At 45.0% G+C, this 7,994-nt stretch overlaps 1 long non-coding RNA gene across 1 annotated transcript; it reads right to left on the reverse strand.

The window, feature by feature from the left end:
- Window positions 1–261: 261 nt before the first annotated feature.
- Window positions 262–2,804, reverse strand: LOC128415084 (uncharacterized). The gene is made up of 2 exons (XR_008330851.1): window positions 2,700–2,804; window positions 262–401 (listed from the first exon to the last, which is right to left on the reverse strand). It is a non-coding gene; the product is annotated as an uncharacterized LOC128415084 (long non-coding RNA).
- Between the last annotated feature and the right edge of the window lie 5,190 nt (window positions 2,805–7,994).

Genomic DNA, 7,994 nt, shown 5'->3' on the forward strand with positions numbered 1-7,994 from the left:
ATTTTCCAAGAAGCCAAGGAAGCAACTGACATCCCCAACAACTTCTTGGATGATCCATCTCTTCCAGCATTTGAGATGAAGTTATAACAAAGAGACAAATGAAATAATAATGTAGAATATCACAGGCTGCATGAGAAGTTGGACATAAATATCTTCTGCGGAAGAAGGTCTATATTACAAAACACCCTGCTGGGCCACAAACACAGATCTGTAATGGTTTGTTTTCTACACAAGAAAAATTGCCATTGTCATATTCCAAACTGTGTTTAAATTGTTTTATTATAAACTCTCTGTTGGTCCCTGCATAACTGGGAAATCATTCACTCTAAATTTATCTTCTCTCTGCGTGGCATTGACATCTTCTGGCGTTGTCAGCTCTGTCTCTGTCTCTAGGTATCACCCTAGGAGGAAAAAAAGAAGAAAAAGAGATGATGCTCAGCTGATTTCACAATCTCCAGTCACATTAATTCTTCCTGTGGCCTGTATAATGTTGATGCTTCATTTTAAGAGGAGTTCATTTGAGTTTTAACGAGAGAAAGCGGAACCTACGAAAAATGTGTGTTGCTATAAAGTCTTTAAACTGGGGGGAAAAGAAAGCATGGGCAAAAATTTACTGAGGTCTGTAATCACCGCTCATGCTCTACTCCTTGCTAAGCAGCCATTAGGGGCCTGCACACTATGCGCCTGTGCCCACATGCGCACAGACCTCGGTCTCATGGCCAAGACCTTCTAGCTATGCCCTCTTGAGTTGCAGCTAATATCTGGCACTGGTGGTTGTACATAAAACATGAGACACCCATGCCTTCTGCATACACATTGGGGTGCATATTGCTGATTGACTTTCCCAGCAGCATCACCTTGTGCCTCATGTAATGCCGCCCTGCTGGCTCCCCCAGCTTCCAAAAGCAGCTTTTTAGGGGATATGGAGAGCTGCATGAGTGCATTAGTAGGACGGCAGGAGTGAAAGGCTCCCAGACGCACATGGCATTTTGCATCCTGGCTTGCCTCTCCAACGCATCAAGATTTAGGGGCTCATTCATAGGCCCAGGGTGCACTTTTCTGGCCACCTGTTTGCTATCCAAGCTCACTATTTCATCAGAATATGGTGTGCCTAAGGCTTGCAGTGGTGTCCAAACTTTTTTCAAAGAGGGCCAGATTTGATGAAGTGAAGGGCCATGAGGGCCGACCAAAGTTGTTAATCTTTTTTTAGGATTGAAGTTGTTGAGGTTTTTTATGATTTTACCCCAGGAAATAAACTGCCACAGGGGCTGGATTAAGCCGACTGGCCCCCAAAACGGGCTTTGGACATGCCTGAGGGATGGGAATCAGTCAATTTTGGTTTTTCATTTTTCCATTGTTATGCTCAGTTCTTTTCCACATCAGTTTGTGCGGGCCCAACCCCTCTTTTAAAAAAAGGTCCTAATTCATCAGCATTTTAGTATTAATTTCTCTGAATGGATGCAAGTATTTTTTAAAATGAATATGCATTTTTTTTGCAAACCATTTTCTCTAATATAATGCATTATTGGTGTGTTGTTTTCACAAATATATGCATTTTATCCACACTGAGCCCAACTCCGTGCATTTTGGGCACATTGCCTGATGAAAGAACTGCTTTGCAACATCCAGAGAAGTGCAGGTTTCAAATGGGGCGTTATTTTGGGAAGCGAGAAAGTTCTTTAAATGGAAACCGAAGTGAATTGCTTTACAATCTCCATGCAAGGCAGAGCTGTTGCCCTTCCCTGCCAGCACTGTGCCACTGACATGTGTAATGTTGAAATGTCTGGGGACTGAAAAGAGGTTTGCAAACACTTCTGCCTTCTGCATCAGCCCCCAGAAGCCGTGAGAGCAGCAGCAGCAGCCTAAGCAAAGAAGTCCACCAGGAAAAGAGGCTGACATCTGGCTGTTCTTCCAGGCCTCAGTCATTTCCTCTGAGACATGCCATGGGCCAGAGATTTGGGATCAGAGTTCCTACTGGTACCGCACTGTCTTGTGGGAAACTCATAAACCTTTTCTCTCTCCCTCCCTAGTAACTCTGAGTAGCTGGCAGCTAAGCTGGTAAGAAAACTTGAAGAAGACACTGTTTGGTGGGTGGAACCTACTGTCTCCATGTTGTCCCATCATGCTGAGCTTACTGGTACCTTTCGTGATCCTAAGAGCTATCACTTTGGAGATTTCAGGCCTGTTCCCATTTGAAGACTTGTTGTTGTTTAGTTGTTTAGTCGTGTCCGACTCTTCGTGACCCCATGGACCAGAGCACGCCAGGCACTCCTGTCTTCCACTGCCTCCCGCAGTTTGGTCAAACTCATGTTCGTAGCTTCGAGAACACTGTCCAACCATCTCATCCTCTGTCGTCCCCTTCTCCTTGTGCCCTCCATCTTTCCCAACATCAGGGTCTTTTCCAGGGCGTCTTCTCTTCTCACGAGGTGGCCAAAGTATTGGAGCCTCAGCTTCAGGATCTGTCCTTCCAGTGAGCATTCAGGGCTGATTTCCTTAAGGATGGATAGGTTTGATCTTCTTGCAGTCCATGGGACTCTCAAGAGTCTCCTCCTTCTAACAATTCTGGAAGCCACCATTCATTGGGTAATTTGAGGCCAAGTGGCAACTTATCGCTGGTTCTTATTTCATCATACCCTGTTAAATGGTTTTGTGTATGTGTGTGTGTATGTCAGGATACACACACACACACACATCCATACCTTGTAATTTAGGATGTAACATTCTAAACTGAGGTTAGGGCTGAAGGCAGCTGGAATGTCTCACAAGCGCTATTCTGGTGAGCATGAAATGTGAGCTGGATTCCCCCCCCCCTTCCATGAGTTCCTATAAAATAAAAGACATTCAAAGCAAAGAAAGTAACCCTTTCATGGACTACCTGACTGCACATGGTTCTATGTCTTGTCCTCTCTCCGTCCCTCCCCAGCAATTTTGGGGGTGAGGCTCTAAATACGCTGTTCCCCTTTTCACTTGTAGGAGCACAGAAGGCAAGGAGTGACAAAGAGCACGATCCAGTGACTCCCAAATTAGCAACGTTATTAGCCGGCTGATGAAAACCATTGAATAATGGAAGTTGTGGGGAGGAGGGAAGCAGAGAACAATGCAATGAAGCAGAAGCGGAAGCAGCTGGCTATAGGAAGAAAAAGAGCAAAGGATGGCTAATTGGAAGCCAATGTACTCAGGTAACTACGGTAAGTATAGTCGTGTTTGATAAAACAGGTGATGGCAGCAGCTATGGAGAGAGCTTAGAATAGAACGGTAAAATTGTAGAGCTGTAAGGGACCCTGAGGGTCATCTAGTCCAACCCCCTGCAATGCAGGAATATGCAGCTGTCCCATATGGGAACCGAACCTGCAACCTTGGCGTTATCAGCACCACGCTCTAGCCAACTGAGCTATGCGATCTAAAATGGGGGGATAATGAGCATCTTGGCTTCAGAAAACTGAATTCTGCAACCTGCCTAAATTATGCACATTAAACAGCTGCACATTACTTCTCTTGCTTTACATACTTTATTACGCCTTTTCCCACTTTCGTTCACCTCCCCCCACTTATACATAATTTGTTTGACTTTTGATAACCTTCTGGGCAAAAAAGTAATTTAGGCTGCTGGTTTGCTGCCCTCCCCAGACCCCTGGAAACCTAATTCAGGCTGCAGCTCAGAACCCAAAGAGAACCAACATTAACACTCTCCAGGTGTTGCTGGACCACAGCACCAGATGTCCCTGAACCATTGACCAGGCTGGCTGGGGCCGATGGGAATTGTTATCCAAGAACGCCTGGAGGCACCATGTTGGCCATCCATTTTATACCAACCATTAGACAGTAAGCCTCTACAAACACAGCAGCACTCACTGAGTGGACATATGTGTGACTGCACTGTCAGCACCTCATTTCTTCCGAGTTTCAAATTTTGCTCCGCCTTTCCTCCTGCAGCTTTTGAGGATGGAGACACTGAGCGGCTACCAATCCATTGTTATGTCTCCTACAAACCGTGTGTGATGTCATAATGCTGGGCATCTCCCACCCCTCCATCCCTAGCCAATCACATGAGTCGTGGCATTTGTGCGTGGGGTGGTACAAAACTGAGTTCTACCTGCTGCCGTATTTGTTTTTTAATAAGTTCCACTCAAATGGCTTGACTCGGGGAGACTTGAGTATCACGCACACGTAAAAATCCATGGCAGGGAGCCTCCATATCTTTGAATGCAGCTGCCTGTGAATGCGCCTCTTTTATTGCCATGCTCAGATTTGCAGTGCTTTTAAGAATAATTTTTCCAGATTCTTTTTTTAAATCATAACCACCAAGAAGAGAGACTTCAGTTGGCATTTTAATACACTTGCTCCAATTGCAACCCAGATTAATTTGTCGTACTTGGGAGCTCCAGCTCAGCCAAAGTTATAAAGAAAGGAATCTTTGCTGTCGTGCATGTACATAGGCTTTGCCTCTGCTCTTCTTGAGCCTCCGTAATGCTCCTTGGCTTATGACGCCCGTAATGTTCCTTGGCTTATGCACAGCATTCGCTGTTTCCCCGTGGCTGCGGCTGTGCGCAGCTCTTGAGGCCTGGCAGCCAAGAGGTCTCAGCTAGTCCAGCTGTGGCTAATTTAAGAAGTCACAGGTGCAGCAATAACCAGCCAGCAGGAAGAATGGAAGCAACGTGGATACCCTTCTATGCAAAAGACGTGAAGCTATTCCTGTGGTTCGCACCAGGGGTGGAGGACAGATGATTGGGGGCAGCTATCCAAGCAAAGCCTCAGGTGCTGAAGCCAGAGTCCGGCCGTACTGTGGATTTTGGGCAACCAGGATGCATTTTAATGCCTTCCGATGGGCATTCAAGCTGCTTACATCTCTTCTGGCACATTGCTTTGCAAGCACAAGACTCTGGTTGCGGAAACAATGCAATATATATTGAAAAGAATGCTACATTCTAACTTAGCATTGTTGGACTTGTAGGCAGCTTGGGTTTTGAACCTTGTTCCTTATTCCCATCAGCTGATCAGAACTGCAGTGTGTATATATATATATATATATATATATATATATATATATATATTGTTTCCGGAACCTGGGCCTCCGGCTGTTTTTGGACTACAACTCCCATCATCCCTAGCTAGCAAGACCAGTGGTCAGGGATGATGGGAACCGTAGTCGAAAAACAGCTGGAGACCTAAGTTTGGGAAACACTGATATAAATTGATGAGAGAGAATCATCATCATGAGAGTGAGACTAATCAACTGAGTCAAGAAGCAAGGTGACCTAAAGGTGACCTAACATGCACTCTCTCCTATATAACTTGTTGGATGTTCTTGGCTTTCTAGACTGGGCAGGTGTTAGACAAGGACATAACTCAAAACAGCTGTTTTCAAACTACATTCTTAGCACTTCTGACAAATCCTAAGGTTTCCTTTCAGGCCCCCTCAATATTACAAGTTGTCCAGCATTATTGAGCTTTCCACTATAATGCATAGTTTCAAGGGAGTGATTTCTAGGTAAAGCACACAACTTCTCAAGAGGTCATGGAAAAGGCTCACAGGATTGGTTCCTGCCCTGCATTAATAGAATATGCAATGTAGAAAACTTCACATGGCAGAAATGTCCCTGCGGAAATGTAGATAGTTTGAAGGTCACTGACAGAACCATTCTGCTGTTGTCTTGCGCCTCTTGCAAGGTCTTTTTCTACTTCGAGGGTTCCATCTATGGCATTTCTAGATAGAGCAAGAAAAAAACTGCTGCTGGTAGACAGTAGATGGACCCATGTTCAGCTTGGACCACCTCTGCCCCACAACCTTCGTGACACTTTGATGCAGAAGCCACTGTGAACTCCAGATTGCTAAGAGTGGAACATCATTAGCTTCTCCTGTGATCTTCTCAGGCAAGTATGCCCCAGTTTAGTTTGATGTGCTAAGGAAGTCTACAGCTATCTCCATGTAGGAGGATCCCAGCAGACCTAAAACCTGGTAGGTAAAAAGCCGATAACTTATGTTGCCTTAAGTTATGTTTCCTGGAAGGGTCATTCCAAGTGCCATTAGTAGGGTATGAATGGTATACTTAGAAAATGCATCCCTATGTGAAGAAGGACCAGGGCTCCCCCGCCCCCAGCCAGAGCTCACCGGAACCTGGTTCCAGCACACCTCTCAGGTGGGCACCATTGCCATTCTAAGAGAACAAGGGAGAAGTTCATGGTGAACTCCGACATTTCTTTTTGTAGAAAAATACCACTGAGAAGGAACAAGCCTTTCTCTGGGACATGGGACTCTTGGGCCATTGGTGCGAGAGGCCTAGATGCCAGCAGTGATTCATCAGCCATGGGCTGCTAACTCCTAGCACATATGTAGGCATTGGTATCCAGAACAGGGAGCAGGTCAGTTTGCAGTCTGTGGAGTGACAGGCAGCCTAGATGAAGGCAGGAGGATCAGAAGCAGATTCTGTAGGACATGGGGCAGTAGGCAAGTTCTTCCATATGTTGCAGAGCTCAGCTGCTGTAACTTGGTGCAGGAGAGCAAAAGGCATTGGATATTTGGTATGCAAACTTCCTGCCCGTTTCAGGCTGTCTATCGGGAGCCGATAGCTTTGGCCGTAGGGCACACCACTGGGTATTCTTGCCCGCAGGACTCTGCCTACTTTCACCCTCAAACTGAATGAGGGGCATATGATACCCCTGGTTCTGTATGTCACTATGGCTTTCTGAATTACAGCTGAACACGTTTTAGAAAACAGCCAGGTAGCATACCTAAAATGGAGACAAAGTGCATCCATGATATTTGAACTACATGAGTCCTTCCTTGCTCAAGAAAATGATACTTTGCATTCATAATGCCTGAAATATATTACACATGGTTAATCCCCAGCTGTTTATTTCTAGTTGTGGTTTGGAAAAAGCATCAACAACCTAGCTTAATGGGTTCAGTTAATTCAACGCTTTGTGGGCCACACTTCCTATTTTCTTCACGTACTACACCTTGATCTTCCACCTTCCAATTTAACCCTGTAGTTCCAACGCCTCGCACTGATGTACCTCGCGGTTGGAAAGCCTATCACTTTCAAGGTTAAGCCAGGTAGAAGCTGTAAGTTGCTTGAGATGAGATGTGGATAAGTCAATCGAACTAAACAGCATAATGGGACCCACCCATTTGCCCAAGTGTGGTATCTGATTCCGATAATGCATATCAGCTGACAGGTGTCTTGTTGAGCTTTGTTCTTGCCATTATGCTTTCGAAAAGGTGCCTGCAATGAAGTGCAGATGACTATCTAAGGAGGCTAAGAAGTTTGCTTAATCAGATTGCCTGACGGTGTCTAGCTGCATTTACAAACCAGTACAGACAGCACTGGTGGAAGTGAAGAGTCCAAGGACATCTGCTACTCAGATGAATAGCAAGCATATACGTTTGTGCCATTCATATTCAAGTGTGTTGGTATTGTTAGGAAAACTTTTAAAATGTTGGACCCACTTCTATAGTACTACATACCTAGGTGGAAGTTTGTGACATTTCATGAAGTTTTCTATGCCTCTGGGGTGGAGAAAGGAGACACTTACTTTCCCTACTGATCAAACATGTAGGTACTCCAGGAATTATTATTGGAAATATAGCACCACATTAAGTGTCTTGTAGAAACACCATTTCACTTTCTGTGGCTTTCAGAGGAGCAATGCCTTTGTACAATATTTGCTTTGTTACTTTAAAAGATTTTTAAGTCACCTTTCACCAGTACCGACGCCACGGTGGGGAACAACATAAAATCAATTTTAAATTACTACTACTAAATATCGCAGACCTTCCAAGTGCCCCTATTTTCCAGGGACAGTCCCGGATTTGCAGAAGACATCCTGGTTTCTGATTTGATCTCGGAATGTCCCGCTTTTCCTTAGGACGTCCCTATTTTCATCAGAGAAATGTTGGAGGGTATGGAGCCCCCCCAAGCCAAGGACATAAGTAACTATACAACTTTTAGAAGACATTTGAAAGCAGCCCTGTATGTGGAAGGGTACCCCCCCAA

The sequence above is a fragment of the Podarcis raffonei genome, chromosome 6 (genome assembly GCF_027172205.1).
Source record: "Podarcis raffonei isolate rPodRaf1 chromosome 6, rPodRaf1.pri, whole genome shotgun sequence".
Classification (NCBI taxonomy): Eukaryota; Metazoa; Chordata; class Lepidosauria; order Squamata; family Lacertidae; genus Podarcis; species Podarcis raffonei.